This window comes from Ascaphus truei, chromosome 6 (assembly GCF_040206685.1).
Source record: "Ascaphus truei isolate aAscTru1 chromosome 6, aAscTru1.hap1, whole genome shotgun sequence".
In the NCBI taxonomy this organism is placed as follows: Eukaryota; Metazoa; Chordata; class Amphibia; order Anura; family Ascaphidae; genus Ascaphus; species Ascaphus truei.
This window is the reverse complement of record NC_134488.1, coordinates 30,401,050-30,421,382: the sequence shown is the minus strand read 5'-3', so window position 1 is coordinate 30,421,382 and position 20,333 is coordinate 30,401,050. Positions and strand designations below refer to the sequence as shown.

The window sequence follows — 20,333 nt, the reverse complement described above, 5'->3', positions numbered from 1 at the left end:
GAGGATCTACATAATTATTTAAACATCTCATTCTAATTATCCCCTTTAATTTAACTAATAAAACCAGGGTTTCACTTTTGCACATACCCCAACTCTTAATTACTAATTGTTTCTAAAATTCAAACATCATTTTGTTTCAGGCATGTAATTGGTTAATATAAATCCTATTGGATATTACTTAATAGTTTTGATTCAAGAAGGTTATCATGGAAAAACTATGGAATTTCCATCATTATCATTGGGGTTCACAAACTTTCTCACCATTGTACATGGCATATTCACATCCTGCAACATGTCGTATTCGTAGCCTGCTACAGTAACACTTGGCAAGCGAATGAGTGGGCTATGTCAGAATAATTTTTTTTTTTTTTACAAAAGTGATTTCCTGCTTAGTTTGAATCGAAAAGAAGCTGCCCTGTAAGAGTGATTAATGAACAAGTCACATGTTGAAGAAAAAAAAACAACAGGACACACAGGCATGTTAAGGCAGCACAGATCTCCGGCACCAAGTGAAATGCAGAAATACATTATTTTTATTTTTTTCGACATGGCTTTTCTGGGGATATGAGAAGTTGATCAGCATGACAATATTTTTTATTAACCCTTTCCTGGTTTGATTTTTGTGGGCGGGTATGGTTACATTACTGGCTCAACCCTTATTACTACTGTTGGTAGATTTAACGTTGAATTTCCCAGGAGCAGAATATGGCTGTCTTGCCCTGCATGGCCAACTATTGCTGAACCCGGCAGTTATTTGTAGGTTTTTGGGGGTTTTTTGCCAGAAAATTGGCAAGTACATTTTACTACCAACTGTGAGCCTTGAGCTGGAAGCTTTACGGTTGATCTCTGTTAACCTCTCCCCTACTCCACAAACTTTTTTCCAAATTTAAAACAAAAGAAATCATTTTGGGGAGGATTGTTGCTTTAACATTTGTCCTAGAAACGCCTTGAAAATATCAATGGAACCAGCCCTAGCCCAGTTAAAAATAACAATTTAAAAAGCCAATAAGATGAATTGGTTCTCATCAGCCATCACATGATATGTTTCTTTAAGGGTAGGGGGGCTCAAGTTACGTTCTCAAGACCCCACAACAGGTTTTCACAATATTGCGGCTTCAGCACAGACGGCTTAGGCCTGGGACATAGTGGTGTGAGCAAGGCTGAGCCGTGCTGAGCCGCGCTCACACTCGGCACTGAGCCCCTGCAGCCGCAATGAGAGCGGCTTTAGCAGGGGCTCGCGCACGCTTGTGGAAGCGCGAGTCTCAACAAGTTTTCAGATTTGGCGCTCGCTGGAGCGCAGGGCCGGTCACGTGAGCGGTTCGCCCAATGAGGGCGAACCAGCTCCGTGACGTCACTGGCCCGCCCCCTGACCCGCACACGGACAGCACGCTGTGCAAGGCCATGGAAAGCACTGCTTTCCCCGAGTCTCAGCGCGCCTCAGCACGGACTAAATGTCCATGTCCCAGGCCTTAATCTTGAGGACCTGAGTTGAGCACTTCTGCTTTAAGATACAATGACAATGTACAACATTTTGTATGGCAGTAATAGGATTTTAACTCCTGTGAGCTGACGACAGTTGGCAAGTGTGCCAAATGCACGTATTGCCATTTCACTCGCTTACAGTTCAAAACGTCGCCAGACCACCTTTAACTGGGGTTTATGTGCAAGCAGAAAGGGGGTATCACAAGGGACAGTGGGGGGCTGCAGCATACCCAGAAAGGCCTCCAGCTACAACAATGTTGATGCCCCTATGCAGCATAAAATATCTGAAAAGCTAGAGAAACTGGTTCCATCCACCCAAGTCCCTCCCAAACTACCGGCTTATCAAGCGACAGCCTTGACTGAGAAAACAGTTATCAGGAAAAAAGGCTAACCATGATTCAGGGCCGTACAACCCTTTCCCCCACCCGCTTTTGCTTCTTTCACATTGTAAGATCCCTGGGACAGCGCTGTCTTTGCCTATTGTAGCACTATAGTACATACCAAAAGTGATGAGGATAAAAAGACGTTTGTCCATCACGTTCAACCTGTGTTATAAAGTTTAACTATGGGACATATTCCTCCTATATTTATAATTCTATTGATTCAGAGGCAGGCAAAGCAACCCAAGTGAAACATTCACCAAGTAAGTCTCAAACCAGGGGGGGGGGGGATGCCTTCATGAACCAAGCAATTGCAAGCAGATTTTGTCTTGCATCAATGCTCTTTATTGGGTTTGAACTTTTCAGCATATTCCTCGATATTTTTCCCCTTTAAAAGATGTCAAACCTTTTCTTAAATATATAGGATTTCATCTACCATCGCAGTAACACTGCACTGCAGAACATGTTGGCACCAGATAAAATACATATTCAATGTAAGAATTTGATAAATAAAGGGTACCACAATATATATATATTTCAGTTATGGTGGGTAAAAAAAAAAAGTGACAAAAACCACACACACACGCACGCACACACGCACGCGCACACACACACGCACGCACGCACACACACACACCAATATAGTATCCTGAATGGGCTGGTGCATATCCCATAAAGATAACAAAAACATACATTGCCAGAAACTGGCAAAAAGGAGACAGCACTCAGACAGGTAAATTCAGTAAGTGTATTAAAACACAAAGCACACAAGTCCAACGTTTCGATCCCACAGGGGGATCTTCCTCCTTCTGCGCTTTGTGTTTTAATACACTTACTGAATTTACCTGCCTGAGTGCTGTCTCCTTGTTGCCAGTTTCTGGTAATGTATGAGATATATATATATATATATATAGATATATATATATAGTCATATATATATATATATATATATACACACATACATATATACACGTAGTCAACCTTCGGTGACTGCTTTAGCGCTTCAATCCTCCCTCTGCCAGAAACATGGTCACGTCACCGGCTTATCCAATCTGGCACACTTCTTTGTTATATTATAGGTCGGATGAAAGGAAACCATCCAATTTACCAACACTTTAGTTCTTCATAGATGAAGTAGAACAAGAGTTTTCCTGATCTCGGAAATCTCTTTAGGAGTACGGATGACAGTTTGAAAAGCTTGTATACAGCTACATCGACAAAAAGAAAAAAAGGTATCACATGCAAGGTGATCTACATGTCTCCAGGACCAATACAGCTACTAGAGCTCTATATCTGATTATACAGCAAGTATAAGCAACTGTACATTTCCAGCCGGATCTGAATTATCTGTGGTCACCCTGTACACCAGAGATAAAAGGCGGATTACCACAAAGTATAGAGGGTGAATTTCAGCTACATGGAGTGATCATCTTACAGCGTGACTCTAGTAAGATTAGACGATTCCGAAAATTTCTTTACTGGCCACATGAAGACCTTAACACACCGATACAGTGAGGAGGGAAGTGTGCGCTCTGAGCAAGCTACAATCTGCACAAGTAAACTCATCTTTCATTCAGTAACTTCTATAAACCAGAATTATACAGTTAACACAGGGATTCTCAACTCCAGTGCTCAAGACCCCCCAAACGGTGAGGTTTTCAGGATATCCCTGCTTCAGCTGATTATGCCACCTGTGCTGAAGCAGGGATATCCTGAAAATCTGACCTGCTGGGGAGGGGGGGGGGGGTCTTGAGGACTGGAGTTGAAAACCCCAGAGTTAACCCATTCATTGCATTGCTCTGTACTGCATGGAATGGCTTGTATTGTACAAGTCACTTTACAATTTGGGTTACCCGTTTCCTCCCCCCCCCCCCCCCCCCCCAGGTTGTTGAATAATTAGTTTTATGCAAATACATCCAATCATGTTCAACCAAATGTGTGTTATTTTTTCTTTATTATTATTTTTTAACAAGACAATCCATTTCATTTACACTTTATACCTTCTGTGAATCTGTAATCTTGTAAAGACTGCAAATTAACGAATTTAAAAAAAAAGTTTTCACAGGCAGTAATATCTGAAACGGAATAATTTTTTTCTACTACAAAGGAGCGAAGAAGTAAAGGATCATATTGCAAATTTGTGTATTTTTTTTTAAAAAAGGTGTATTTTTGAGGGATCTGCACTTTTAATTTTGCATCAATAACACAGAGAACAAATCTGTGAATGGCATCTGCAATGATAGGAGGCATTCATGTAAATATGACATATGGCATAGACATTGGCATTAGGAAACATAGGTGGTATATTTATATTACGGTGAGAGGGCGATTGAGAGAGTGCAGCCCAAAACCTTGCAAAATTCTTCCCCTTGTAGTTCCTATGAGAAAAGAACCTACACACTTAGGCTGCGCTTATAGCGACGCCAGGCTGCGCTTATAGTGACGTCAGGCTGCGCTTATAGCGACGCCAGGCTGCGGTCGCTGGAAAAATCAAATTGAGATGACATCCAGCGATCGCGACCAGGCGGCCGTCGCTTACTATAAGCGCACGCGACGGCGGCAATGCATTTGTTTTGACGCAACGTCGCGTCGCTGTCACTATATGCGCAGCCTTACATTAATAGAGTTATACAGGTCTGTCGTGTTCAATTTATGTAGTAGCTTTAACTCCTCAGCAGTAATCAAAACAACAATGCTTCCCTACAGCAATGGCCCCTTCTGGTCTTTCAGGGGGTTAAGGCAGATAAGAGGAAAAGTAATGGGCATCAGGACTGGAGATAACTAGTAATGTGGTTACCGAGCATTGCTTTATATTACCAGGTGTGCACTTTTGCAGGGGTGTGTGTATAAGGCTGCGGCCCCAGAGGTAACTGCTGCACGCGTGCCTGGCAGCGCGTGCACAGACTACAGCCGCGAACGGCGGTCTGTAGGGGAGAGCGGGGGAGGGGCCATGACAGGGCATATCTGCCCTTCCATTGGTGCGCGCCGACCACGTGATCGCGTTGCGGCACAGGAAGACAAAATTCCCGTCTCCCTTGCCAGCGTACACGTCACAGCGCTTTGCGCGCCTAAACACGCGGCCACTGGGGCCTGCCCCATAGAGGGCTGTGCTGCGGTGTGTGGCCACTGGGGACCTGGCCTAAGTAGGCAAGGGAAGCAAAGCACACTGCTTGAAACCGCTGCAATGTACTGAGCCAAACGCTCGCGCATGACAGGAGTTTTGAGAAAATAATTTATAAGTTATTGACCAAAATGACTAAACTAGTAGTGGATAGATTTTCTGATAGATATAGATATACATACATACATAGAAACATGCATAGAAAAATAATTTCACGGGTTCTCTACCACCATCAATAATCCCCCCCCCCCCCCCCCCCAAAAAAAAAATCCTATTGAAGCTACAGACCAAGCAATATCTTATGTGTGGGGTGTTATTTTTTTTTTAAATTAATCAGTTCTGTACTATGAGAAAATACTTGTAGCATTTTTTTTTTTAAACAATGCCATTTTTAATGTATCATAATGTAACAAGCATTTTTTTCTATAACAGCCATTTACAAAGCCACATCCCCTTCCTCTTCTGAAACAGGCTCTGGCACGCCCCTTTTTGAGCCCTGCCCTCTCTCTAGCAGTGCACCAATTGTATCTAGTGACTGCCTGGTCATATGATCTTCAGTCCTATTCTGCTGCACTGACAGCCATTTAGTGAACCCCCCAGCCGAATCTTCACTGACCGATCTCCAGGAGAACAGATCGATCGGCATCTTCGCTAATTACTTATTGTGTGGATTGTATTGATGCACATATTAAAGGGGAACCCCCCCCACCCCCACCCTCCCCGAAACAATTTTTATTTGATTTTAAATTATATTGAGGGTTGGGAATGGGTACAGAAAGAAAAAAGGGTGGATACGGGACAATAGAACACCCAACACACTTAAATCAACAATACAATAAAATTAATAGTAATAATAAGAATAATAACAATAGTAATAAAAAGTATGGGGCAAGAGACAATAGCAGTCACCATCATTTCTCTGGACTGCGGTGAGATAGATATAGATATATACAGTATATATATACACTAGCTGAGAGACCCGGCGTTGCCCGTGAGTTAAATTTCCCGCTAGGAAAGGGGGGGGAGGAGAGGGGGGGAAAAGGGGGGGGAGGAGAGGGGGGGGGAAAGGGGGGGGGACAGTGGACAGGAGGGGGGAACAGTGGAGGGGGGGGGAACAGTGGAGGGGGGGGGACAGTGGACAGGAGGGTGGGGGGACAGTGGACAGGAGGGGACGGGAGACAGTGGACAGGAGGGGACGGGAGACAGTGGACAGGAGGGGACGGGAGACAGTGGACAGGAGGGGACGGGAGACAGTGGACAGGAGGGGACGGGAGACAGTGGACAGGAGGGGACGGGGCAGTGGACAGGAGGGGACGGGGACAGTGGACAGGAGGGGACGGGGACAGGGGACAGTGGACAGGAGGGGACGGGGACAGGAGGGGACGGGGACAGTGGACAGGAGGGGACGGGACAGTGGACAGGAGGGGACGGGACAGTGGACAGGAGGGGACGGGACAGTGGAGAGGAGGGGACAGTGGACAGGAGGGGGACGGGACAGTGGACAGGTGGGGGAGGGGACAGTGGACAGGAGGGGGACGGGACAGTGGACAGGAGTGGGACGGGACAGTGGACAGGAGGGGGATGGGACAGTGGACAGGAGGGGGACGGGACAGTGGACAGGAGGGGGGGGGACAGTGGACAGGAGGGGGGGGACAGGCGACAGTGGACAGGAGGGGGACAGGCGACAGTGGACAGGAGGGGGACGGGACAGTGGACAGGAGTGGATAGTTGACTGGAGGGGACGGGACGAAAGTGGACAGGAGGGGACGACACTGGACAGGAGGGGAGGGAACGACAGTGGACAGGAGGGGACGGGATGACAGTGGACAGGAGGGGACGGGACGACAGTGGACAGGAGGGGACGGGACGACAGTGGACAGGAGGGGACGGGACGACAGTGGACAGGACGACAGTGGACAGGAGGGGGCGGGACGACAGTGGACAGGAGGGGGCGGGACGACAGTGGACAGGAGGGGACGGGACGACAGTGGACAGGAGGGGACGGGACGACAGTGGACAGGAGGGGACGGGACGACAGTGGACAGGAGGGGGACGGGACAGTGGACAGGAGGGGGGGTGACAGTGGACAGGAGGGGGGGTGACAGTGGACAGGAGGGGGGGTGACAGTGGACAGGAGGGGGGGTGACAGTGGACAGGAGGGGGGGTGACAGTGGACAGGAGGGGGGGTGACAGTGGACAGGAGGGGGGGGTGACAGTGGACAGGAGGGGGGGTGACAGTGGACAGGAGGGGGGGTGACAGTGGACAGGAGGGGGGTGACAGTGGACAGGAGGGGGGTGACAGTGGACAGGAGGGGGGGTGACAGTGGACAGGAGGGGGGGTGACAGTGGACAGGAGGGGGGGGTGACAGTGGAAAGGAGGGGGGGTGACAGTGGAAAGGAGGGGGGGTGACAGTGGACAGGAGGGGGGGTGACAGTGGACAGGAGGGGGGGGGGTGACAGTGGACAGGAGGGGGAGTGGACAGGAGGGGGAGGGGACAGTGGACAGGAGGGGGGGTGAAAGTGGACAGGAGGGGGGGTGACAGTGGACAGGAGGGGGGGTGACAGTGGACAGGGGGGGGGGGACAGTGGACAGGAGGGGGGGACAGTGGACAGGAGGGGGGGCAGTGGACAGGAGGGGGGGTGGGTTGCTTAAAATTTCCGGGTCCCTCCTCTCCACTCCCCCTGTATGTTTCTCGGCTACCCCCTCTCTCTACGCTCCTGACCCCCCCCCCCCCCGTAGCTCCGGTCCCCACCCTACAGTGCCTGACACACACACAGTGTCACACACACAGTGTCACACACACACACAGTGTCACACACACACACACACACAGTGTCCCACACACACAGTATCACACACACACACACACACACACACAGTGTCACACACACACAGTGTCCCACACACACACACACACTGTCCCACACACACACAGTGTCACACACACACAGTGTCACACAGTGTCCCACACACAGTATCACACACACACTGTCCCACACACACAGTGTCACACACACACAGTGTCACACAGTGTCACACAGTGTCCCACACACACAGTGTCACACACAGTGTCACACACACACACACACTGTCACACACACACAGTGTCACAGTGTCACACACACACAGTGACACACACACACACAGTGACACACACACACACACACACACACGTCACACGTCGTTCTGGCCGCCGCCATCTTAGTTACTCCGCGAGAGAGGAAGGGGGTCCTTCCGGGCGCCGCCATCTTAGGTGCCGCGTGTCAGCTGCCTGTCCCCCTGCCAGGGGGGGGGGGAGGTGAGTGGAGCATCGGGGGGAGGGGAGGTGAGTGGAGGATCGGGGGGAGGCGAGTGGAGCATCGGGGGGGGGGAGGTGAGTGGAGCATCGGGGGGGGGGGGTGAGTGGAGCATCGGGGGGGAGGTGAGTGGAGCATCGGGGGGGGGAGGTGAGTGGAGCATCGGGGGGGGGGAGGTGAGTGGAGCATCGGGGGGGGGGGGTGAGTGGAGCATCGGGGGGGGGGGGGGGAGTGGAGCATCGGGGGGGAGGTGAGTGGAGCATCGGGGGGGAGGTGAGTGGTGCATCGGGGGGGGGGGTGAGTGGAGCATCGGGGGGGGGAGGTGTGTGGAGCATCGGGGGGGGGGGAGGTGAGTGGAGCATCGGGGGGGAGGTGAGTGGAGCATGGGGGGGGAGGTGAGTGGAGCATCGTGGAGGGGGGGGTGAGTGGAGCATCAGGAGGGGTGTGTGTGTGTGTGTGTGTTGGCCCGTCACTCCGCCTCAGGCCAATGAGAGGTGTGCGGGGGCGGGCGGCCCAAGGTCCAATGAGATTGCCGCTAGGGACACAGGGAGGGACACAGGTAGACACATACAAACACGGACACATAGGACACTTTCAGAAATATATAGTAGATATAGATAGATATATATATATATCTCTCTCAACTACCGGAAGTGATCTATAGATATATAGAGATAGATAGATATATATATCTATCTATCTCTATATCTATCTATCACTTCCTTTAGTTGATGCTTTTAGGGAGCATGTAACAATGTATTAATAGTAAATTCCGCTGTACAGGCATACCCCGCATTAACGTACGCAGTGGGACCGGAGCATGTATGTAAAGCGAAAATGTACTTAAAGTGAAGCACTACCTTTTTTCCCACTTATTGATGCATGTACTGTACTGCAATCGTCATATACGTGCATAACTGATGTAAATAACCATTTGTAACAGGCTCTTTAATCTCCCTGCTTGCGCACAGCTTCTGTACATGTAGGGAGCCGGTATTGCTGTTCAGGACGTGATGACAGGCGCATGCGCGAGCTGCCATTTGCCTATTGGGCGATATGTCCTTACTCGCGAGTGTACTTAAAGTGAGTGTCCTTAAACCGAGGTATGCCTGTATTCCAGTATGTACAAGAATAATAAATAAAACTAGTTCTAAAATGCTCAAGCAGGTCCCAATTACAGAGAAATACTAGGATAACATTTTTTTGTGGGGCCTTATACGCCCAAATTATTGCACTTTTTTGAAGTTACAGCAACACACCCACAATATTTTACAGCTAATACCTTAACGGATCCCTAAAGCAAAACCTAAACATCTTGGTCAGTATTTGAAAAACGAACAGACAGGCCTTAAGAGCATTCCATCTTATTTTTTCTAAATATATATTGTTTTAATGGTTATGAAGCAGGGTGTCTCCAGAGCTCAACCGTGTTAATTTCAGCTCCGGGACCCACTGCTTCCCGAGACTTACCTCCACATAGGGGATATCGGTACTTACTATCTCTTAAATCTCCCCCAGGGCACGCGCCAATAGGAAGCTGCGGCGGATGACATGGCGGCGTTGTACCGTTACACGTGCCATGGGAGATTTCAAACTCCATTTTGTTTCCCCAGCTGGGGATGCTACTGGCAAGAACCTTCAGAGGCAAGTATATTGGGGACGCATATGGTTCCTGGGAGCTGGAATTAACGCGGTTCTGCTCAGAAGAACCCCTACTTCTTACCAATAAAAAAAAACTAGTTGGCGGAACAATACCACAATTAAAAACAAAAAAATGCCAGGTATTAGTAAAGTTTTACTTTACTGCAAATAAAAAAAAAATGATATTTTCGGATCACTGCAGAGACTTTACCAAGACCTTGAAAAAGTCTCCGTGTAGAGCCAAAACTTAGATTTATTTTTTGTGTAATAAACTTGATTCATTTTTTCCAACCCCCAGGGTGTCTGGTTTCACTTGTCTCTCTCTCCTAATTTTTGCAGCTAATGCACACAGGCAAGTCGCCATTTTTAGTGGAGTGTCACAATAACTTTTGACACACACACACGTCATACTTCAAATGAAAACTGTTAATGAACATTTTAATTACAAAAGAGCCATCAGTCGTTTAAAAAAAGAAAAAAAGGTTTTTAAATTCATTAGGAAGAGCACTTTTAATTCCAGTGTATTTCCTGGTACGCTTCCTATTTCCTGCATTCCAGCTTCCCCCTGGCAATGTGACATGCAGCATCACCCGCACGGCATTTCTGTTATGTAGTCCCAAATTGCAATGTATTTATGATCGCTTGGCAGTGGTTGCCACAACTTGGCCAGTTTAAACAGTGAAAATGTTCATATAGGTTTAAAAATTTAAATACTTTCAAAATATTCTTACAGGAGTTACATTTTCTTCCTTGATCTACACCTGCAGGAGTCATACCTGTTTTAAAAGAAAACAGCGTATTCCACAATTTTATCCTTGTACTTCTAATTCTATCCAGCTGCCAACACAACACTTTCCTGTAAATTTAGATTATCCAAATGCTCCCAAACAAACCGGTCCCATGGATGGAAGAAATCCTCCGTCGTCCCAAAGGGGGAAAAGACTTCTCTAGCGAGATGTGCATTTCATTATGCTCCTAAACAAAGTAATTATGTTGACACCCTGCCTGTCAACTGCAGTGGGCCATTACAGAGGGTGGCTGCTTTAATTATTGCTTTCAACAGCAGTGTCAATATCCACCGTGTATCTTGTAAATTGATCAATAAGACAGTGCAGCTGAGAACTCAACTACAATCTGGAACAGCTGCTATCATACACAGTGAGGCCCAGCTACCCTCCTCACACTCTGCTACAGTGCGTACTTGAGATATTAAAACCTAGAAAATAAGTACATGCAAGCACGGGGGTTGTTACAGAAGAAAAACCTTACAAAATTAGGCATAAAAACTAGCTTTACGGAACCATTTGAGGGGGGGGGGGGGCTTGAGTGAGATAACAGAATAGCTATAACCCAACTACTGAAATTCATATTGAAAAGAAAAACATTACAATCTTTTAAGCTTAAAAAAAACAACTGAGCATCGCACAGCCTGAGTGAAGTGCGTTTTGTGAGTTTCAAGTGTCCACTACCCCAATGGTTTTTAGCCTTTACAAACATATTTTGCCTCTGTGGAACCACTTTAAATGTTACTTTGTGGAACCTCAGCCCTCTTATCCTTTCTCTGTAAAAGTAATACTGCGATGTCAAGGCTTATATAGTCTATAATTAAGAGCTTTCTAAGCGGCTTTTAATATATAACATTACCATACAACATTTCAGAATCTTTTCCCATATTAAATAAAAAAATTGAAATTAATCGGCTCCGGAAGAGGAAAATATCTACTATTAACAAAAAGAAATCACTGGATACCTCAAATTAAACCCAGGGCTTCAGATTCAAAATCATTTGTCTATCCAACTGATGTAATCAGCAAAGATCTTCCTCACATAATGAAAAAGTCGCATGTGCCAGAAATCCTGTATGTTTGACTTCGCAAAACCAAACCAACTTCTCAGGAGGAAGAGCTAAGCAATAGTATTAATTTAGTCAACTGAATTTTATAAATACGAACATTTTCTTTGTTTACGTCATGCATTAAAAAAAAAAACACACACACACACACACACACACACACACACACACACACACACACACACACACACACACACACACACACACACACACACACACACACACACACACACACACACACACACACACACACACACACACACACACACACACACACACCACCATCTGTCTGCCAGGAAGACAAGAAACCCCCCCTTTGTGTTTCCTGTCTCAGGTGCAAGCCCTATCAAAACATTCATGCGTTTCATTATTTGCCATTTACTCCAACTGTGAAATACTTAAGAAAATTCTTGCCCTCGGAAGACAATAGACAGTGATAAAAAGATCCAACACAATAACTCAACTTGCCAAGTAATAACTGTAGAGGTTTACTCCCGAAAGATGTTAAACTTTCGGTCTGATAATAAAACGCAGCTCTCCCTATTTCTGAAAACAAAAAGCTGTCATTGAAATACATGTCACAGCATGTAAGTTATTTAACATTTTTTTTGTTACACTTGGATTGGCGGCTTCAAAATTATCGAAATACACAGCAATACATCTTAATATATAAAATCGAATGGTTGGTACTAGCTGCGGTGAATCTGATTGGTCCTCAGCCTCTGGCCAATCAGATTGTGGGTCTGACGTCAGCCAAATGCCACTGTCTTCTCCCTCGGCAACACACACACACACACACACACACACACACACCTCCCTGGCGATCCAAGTCACCTCCCTCACTCCCCGGCGATCCAAGTCACCTCCCTCACTCCCCGGCGCTCCAACTCACCTCCTCTCCTCCCTCCCCGGCGGCGCTCCACTCAACTCACCCACCCAGTCACTAACTCACCCACCCACCCATTAAGTCACTAACTCACTCACCCACCCACCCAGTCACTAACTCATTCACCCACCCAGTCACTAACTCACTCACCCACCCAGTCACTAACTCACCCACCCAGTCACTAACTCACTCACCCACCCACCCACCCAGTCACTAACTCATTCACCCACCCAGTCACTAACTCACTCACCCACCCAGTCACTAACTCACTCACCCAGTCACTAACCCACTCACTCACTCACTCACCCAGTCACTCACTCACCCACCCACTCACTAACTCACCCACCCACTCACTAACTCACCCAGTCACTAGCTGAGAGACCCCGCTCACTAACTCAGTTACCCACCCTCACTAACTCACCCGCCCACTCACTCACTCACCCACCCAGTCACTAACTCACCCACCCACAGAGAGAGGGCAATGGGGAGCAGAGATGGGGGTGAGTGGACAGAGAGGGGGAGCGGGACCATTCAATCCCGGTCAACGCCGGGTATATCAGCTAGTGTAAAAGTAAATATAGGTGTCAATATTTATATTATACTGTACACACAAACACAGATGTAACAGGCATTATTGCACCCGGAAACATGTGCATTAATTAAGGAGAGAAAACACACACAAAAAATATCACGTGTGTTAGTAAGATACTAATGGTAACATGTGATTTATCAATGGCGATGCCATAACAATGAGTTAAATGCCGTGCTAGTATTAACACATACATTCTGCTACATGTGTGTTTGTGTGTGTGTGTGTGTGTGTGTGTGTGTGTATCCTTTGGCAGGGAAAACTATTTAAGAGATTAGAAAATGATGTACTGACAATATGCCCATTACCAGCCAAGTGTGTAGTTGCAAACATTAAGATGCGAGTTTTAATAATGGCCTTGATGTTAATCAAGCTCACAGAATAGCTGGTGAGAACAGTTCCGTCTGTAGTGTGAAATGTTAGTTTAAACTCTCATATACAACAGGAGGTAGGGGGCTGGACTCTTACAATCATTGACATTTGTTAATTTATGAATCATGAACTGTAGTCAAACTGCAGCTGCTGTTTCTAACATGACAATCTGATTGATAAGATTGCTTTCAAATGTATTCTGTAGCCTCTCCCACTCCACAGTGAGCCATCCGCATGTCAAGACCCCTAGAGAAAATGCCAGTGACATTTACATATGCGCCTGTTAAACAATTAAACAAAGCACTTAAATATAGGCAATCGGATTTGCTATATCATTTGCGACAAATGGAAAAATTATAGAACACTTCACTTCTAAAGGAGACTGCAAAGATGCAATAGATTTAGGTAACTTAGCATCTTGGGGGAAAGAGTGAATTTTGCCTACTGCAAGGAATATGGAGCCGTGAATTATGAATCCAAGTAGCTCACAGAAAGCTTGAAAAGAAATCTGCCATCATCAGCCTGTAACAGGAATCATCAGTCCTTTTGGCCTACATTCTAAAGTTAGTGATGATGAACAGTAGAGTTATTAGTGCTTAGAGTGGAGTGCGAGACAGATTGGGTTCCTGAGAGCTCCGATAAGTTTGTGGGTTCTCTGTTCTCCAATTAAGAGATGTTCCAACTGTTTTTTAGGTTCAACAAAACCAGCAGGTTTCTGGGAAAAGTGGCAGTGCATTTTCCGTTAATAGTTAAAGTTTAGACGAATAAAAGCTTTAATATTTCATAAAGATTATGTATTCATATAGCATTAAACATGTGTACAGAACCTTAAAGGAATGATTGCTAGAAATACTCTATGCCCATGGATAAGTGCATCAAATCAAAATTAACATTATTAGGCAGAGTACGTTCCCTGAGGACATTGCAACTTAACTAAATTATATCACATCAAGGTAAAATATTACATTTACTGTATGCTAAATGAATCTGCAAAGCATTTTCGCAATGTAATTATTGGATGATGGCAATATTCAAGGAAATGTTCATAAAATAACTTAGATTGTAACCTGCGGGACAGGGATTCATTTTCCAATTGCGAGCTTGTATGATTGGAAAAGAAGAAGGAATTGCTAAAAATGCACCAATTTTGTAAAGCTGTGTGTACACTTAATACATGCGCACAAATATACATATTAATAATCCATTACGAGCGCTAAATCAGATATCTGATACATATTACAACAAAATGAGCATTCGTTCCTGTATGCAGTAAAAGTAACACAACTGTCTTGTATGCAGTAAAACAGCCATATCTACTTATAAATTATATTATTTAAAAAAAAAAAACTTACCTCTGCAAAACTTTTAAAATAATATTCCCCCTGGATTTATAATGATATGCTAGCTGGCAAAAATGCTGCCAGAGGACAAGAGGCAGCCCCGACCCTTACTAAAGCGTTCATAACCCACACACAGATCAGAGAAGCAGAAACAACAGTAAAAGAGAGCGCCCCTCCCTTAACAATAGCTCGCCCACATTGCAAAAACCCTTCTCAAGCAGATATTTCACCAGGCCACCTCCGACACACACACACACACACACACACACACACTTCCTATCTTTGTCATATTTCAGTGCATCGTGAAAAAAATACAAAGAAAATCTGCGCTTCCAATTGTGATTAAATATGTGATAATTATTCAATATAAATGTGATAAGACAGTGTATATATATACACACCATTCAACCGTGATATGAAGGTTAATAAATTAAGAACAATATATTGATCATAAGAACAAACAAAAACCTTAAGATATTTTTATGAGAGTCTGCTACTATTTCAATCTAGATGGCTCAGCATCAGGTAGAACTAGTATAGAAAAAAAGAACAAATAGCACCCAACTCGCATATTGTAATAAGTTCCATTGTATTAGGAAGATGTGAAAAAATGGTGAGCATCGCACGTACATCAATTTTGATCAATAAAAGCAATACATGTATAGGCACATGTTACCACAACGGTGCTCTGCTGGTCCCCCTCATCTGACAGGCATCAAGATGGTCCACTACCAGGAGATGGATATCCTCAGCGGTCCTCACGATAACCGGGTACTGCTGTGTCCTGCTGAATCTTGGTGTCCACAGCAATAAGGTTCCGATGGTTCTGCTTTGGGACCGGCGCTAGGGGTTTTTAGTTATAGCTAGGGGTTGAAAGGCTCCTGCACAGGTCCGGTTTGTATACCGGAACAGGTCCCAGCTGCGTCTCCATTCGGCTGCCACTGACGTCACTAGACCTTCATCACAGATATCCGACTGTCAGGTTGTAAATCGGAGGCAATGCGCACTGACACAGGGATCAGAATAAGTGCAAATAGAGTCACTTGGCCAATAATGGCATACTAAAGTCCAAAAGATATCCTACGCGTTTCGTAGTATTATACTACTACTTCCCTGAAGTAGTCTAGTGACGTCAGTGGCAGTCGCATGGAGACGCAGCTGGGATCTGTTCCGGTATACAAACCGGACCTGTGCAGGAGCCTTTCAACCCCTAGCTATTATTAAAACCCTCAGCGCCGGTCCCAAAGCGGAACCATCGGAACCTTATTACTGTGGACACCAAGATTCAGCAGGACACAGCAGTACCCGGTTATCGTGAGGACCGCTGAGGATACATGTGCCTATACATGTATTGCTTATATTGATCAAAATTGATGTACATGCGATACTCACCATTTTTTCACATCTTCCTAATATAATTGAACTTATTACACTATGAGACGTATGCGCTATTTGAGTGCATCGCCTTATTTGCTAAAAAGACCATTTGGCCTCTGTGTGAAGAAAAAAAAAATGAAAGGGTGTGCATTTTAAGTGAAACATCTCCTTTTAGATTACTGCGGGAACGCTATATCAGTTATTCAGAGTGTGTGTGTCTCTCTCCCCGGCTCTGTGCATGCGCTGGCTGCTTCTACGCATGCACACGGCGACGGGTGCTTATGCGCATGCGGCGATGGCCACATCCGCGGCCAATACAATCCAATGACATCAGGGATGTGCACAGACTGCATTAAAATGATTGTAATAGGATTACATACAGGATTTAGCTCAGAATTTAGGGTAACGGCTGCACAGTGCAACCATGTCCCAACAGCGGGCACACAAAAGTAATGCAGGTCATTCCCCCCCCCCCCCCCCCCCCATTGATGCACCAGCTGAACATCTTTGAGCATCACCCATCCCTTAATAATACACAGTGTACCTTTAAAAGTTGAAATCTCACACACAACCAAATTGACCTGCAACATGTGTTTGTACTTTAAAACTACATGACTGTCTGGATTAATTTCTTTATTTTTTTTTTTAAAGCATACATTTTTTCAATGCTGTATATGGTTAGAAAATGTATACAGTACACCCTCTTTGCGTGTCAATAAATCACCTGTAACAAAATGACACAGGAGAGTGGCTCTAAAGCTCAGGTTACAACATTTACAGACATTTACAGGACAAAGGTGATTAAAAAAAAAAAAACCTTATACGATACCTTTAAAAAATATAATCAAAAATAAAAAGCTAGTCTACTTTTAAAAACTAGTGTGTGTCAGTCTTCGGTTTATTGTGATCCTAAGGGAGACTGCACCTTTAAGAATGGATCGAATTATCAGTATTATGGTTTCAGAGGGTGCGTGAAGCAACTACTGCATAATATCTCAATGAATATTGTATCCACAGCAAACTATTCTCTGGCTGATGGATATCCAGTAGCGTAGTGGTTGTGACGGTACAGGGTCCAGGGCCCAGTCTAATAAAGGTTAAGCCCCGTTCCTTGCCCCTACCCATCCATCCTTCCCTGGGGCTCAACTGGTCACCAGACATCAGAGTTACCCTGTTTTTAAGATAGTCTGTAGCCCACTTTACATACCCTGTAAACCTATTCCTTTATTCCTGGTGTTATAAACTGTACTCAAGTATAAAAATGTGATTGTACAAACTATAAAACACAGCCACGGTCTCTGGACATGCAGGGCCGAGAACCCCTGTGTGCAGCCCACATATCCAGGGAACTGGCTAAGGTTGGGAGTGGAGGCGGAAGAGAGGTGCAAGGAACAAAGAGAGAGTGGCCTGGGGTGGAGATCGGGCCAAGGAGCCACCCGCCCAAAAAGCATTTGGCCACCCCAGCGCCGAACCCAGCAGGGGAAATCCTGCCAGCCGGGGAAGTCGTTGCTGAGCTCCCGCTGGTGGGCGCTGCTCCCATTGGCCTATATTGGCTTCTCATATTTCCCTCCCTGTCCTTTAATTTGCCTCCGCCCAACCTCCAGCCCTCATTGACCAATGCAGACAAGACCTCGCATTCCGATTGGTTCTCATGCAGTATCCACGCTGTGATTGGTTGCGGCCCAGTCTACCATGATTTCCTATGGCAGTGAGAAATCTATGGGCTCTATGTAAGGGGAAACTTGATCAGAGTTTCAAGTCTCAGCCGGATCCGCGCGTGGAGGGGGACTAAGCAGTGTGCTGGAGACACCTTAACACGAGCCTGGAAGCCTATCCGAGCGGGAGATTTAAAAGTCCAAAAAACAGTGTTTTCTTATTGCAAAAATAAAACCTATAAATACAAGCAACAAAAACTAATTAAATATAAAATGTGTCCGTTATAAGACAACTGTAGTTCTAGAATCACCATTCTGCAGAATTTCTATAGAGCTTACAAGCTATACTGCATTAATTCTGGAAAAGATGTTAGCCGAAAAATGATTTGTAAATGCGTTCTTAATATATTTTGGTATCACAGCCTGGCCAGGTGTTTTTTTGCAACCGACAAAACTGTTTTTCTGTTTGTTGTGAAATGTACGTATGCAGTTACCTCTATTTTGTGCCTGCATTACAAATAGGGGCACAAATAAAATATCTCCAAAACAGTCTTATGATGGCCTTAAAATACTTAGAAGACCTTGGCTAAACAGAAATATACTCCTAATCAATCAGAAAATTACTACACACAGCTCAGTTTGGTTTTGTTCAAACACAGAAACAGTACCATCTCAGACTAAAAATATTGGAAACGTCCTTCGATCCATTTTAAGTTTCACAAATATCTACACAAACTTTTGGTTACTGGAGTGTCAATATTAAATCCACATTAATCATTCTGACCGAGCCACCTGTGCTGAAGCAGGGATATCCTGACATGTTGGTGGCCCTTGAGGACTGGAGTTTGCCACCTCTGAACTTTTACATGCTGGAACACATTTTACAATTGTAGAGTAGACACACCGAGTGTGTGTGTGTGTATGTGTGTGTGTGTGTGTATATGTATATGTTTGTGTGCATGTATTTTTTTTTAAGAAATCTTAATAAACCCATCTCTTAGATTGAACAGTAAGGGCTGTTCTATAGAGGGTGCGCTTGCTGCGTGGCAGTTAGAGTTAGCTGTGGTTAGTCAGCCTTCCTAGAATGGTGCCGCGCGCGCACCGCAGTGAGCGTGGAGCCGGCCGACAGGGGAGAAGATGGGGAAAAGAAAGATTTCACACCGCTACCGCCGCTGAAATGTATGTGTTTATGTGTGTGTGTGTGTGTGTGTGTGTGTGTGTATGTGTGTACAATGTTAATAAATATTTTATTCTTCCAACGTGTCTTTTTTAATAATAAATAATAAATCACACACACACACAACCTGTCGCTCCCGGCAGCAAAGACCACCATAACCACAAAAAGTGTGTGTCACGCGCGCGCACACGGCCACACACTATATTAAAGCCTTAGAAAACTGAAAAGAAACTCACAGAACAACTATTTCACTTTATCACAAGTCACCTTGAGCATGGTTGCTGATACTGCAAGCAAAGTCTGCCACAGTGAATGAAACAAACCATTTGTCCGCTTATCAGCAACTACTTCATGTTAAGAAGCAGTAAATGGCCGCAGCACATGCAGTGCAGCTGAAAACCTCATCAACAGGAGATTACATCATTAAAGTAACCAGGACAGCTGGCACTGGTGATAATGTTTCAAGCCGATTCAAGATAAAGCAGATTGTAAAACAACATGTAAACAAATGACAGCTTTTAACCTACAGTAGACACTTCCCTATTTGCAAAAATCCCGAGGAAAAAAAAAAAGTCAGTTTGACTTTAAGCTTTAAAATCAGTCATATTGAACAAAAGACATATTTAAAAAAAGAAGTAGGTTGGGTGCTTCTTTCCAAGGTGATTTAAAAGTGCAGCCCCACTTAGGAATTATGCTCCGTAAATGTCTTAAAAATGTTCATTTTAGTGGTGTTAATCCATGGGACTCCTTACAGCCCACTCCAGTTAATGGGCTATAAAAAGGTGTCTTCTACCTATAGCACCGCTTAGTAAACATGGCGATATATACACGCGAGCGAGCGTATATAGATAGAGAGTTTGTAAGATGAAACAAGGGAGGGTGTTGATTTGTTATAGCCATTACTTTTTGTGAGAGGTCACAGAGTTGAAAGGGACTTTACAATCACAAAATATGCAGATGGTGGATGCATAAGAGTTGTTGATCAATTCAGTGTTTTTAATATAGCCTCTTTGGCACCGACTTGGTTAAACTACCCATTAACACTAGACATTAAAAGATTCTGCTGCAAATACCGTTTGTTTTCTGAGGGGTGGCTTTTAATACCGGTCACTGTTAAAACACCAGCGCATAATACATTACTATGTCTGATTGGCAGGGGCTGTG

At 45.1% G+C, this 20,333-nt stretch overlaps 1 protein-coding gene across 26 annotated transcripts in view; it reads right to left on the bottom strand.

The window, feature by feature from the left end:
• EPB41 (erythrocyte membrane protein band 4.1) overlaps window positions 1–20,333 on the bottom strand; it is a 116,891-nt gene that overhangs the window by 71,725 nt on the left and 24,833 nt on the right. The window contains exon 1 of one of the 26 annotated variants that reach the window (XM_075603789.1): window positions 14,973–15,102. The exons of the other annotated variants lie outside the window; for them this stretch is intronic. The gene's annotated coding sequence lies outside the window, so the exon portion shown is untranslated. Of the gene's footprint in view, window positions 1–14,972; window positions 15,103–20,333 lie in introns of those variants that run through there. 26 annotated transcript variants of the gene reach the window in all.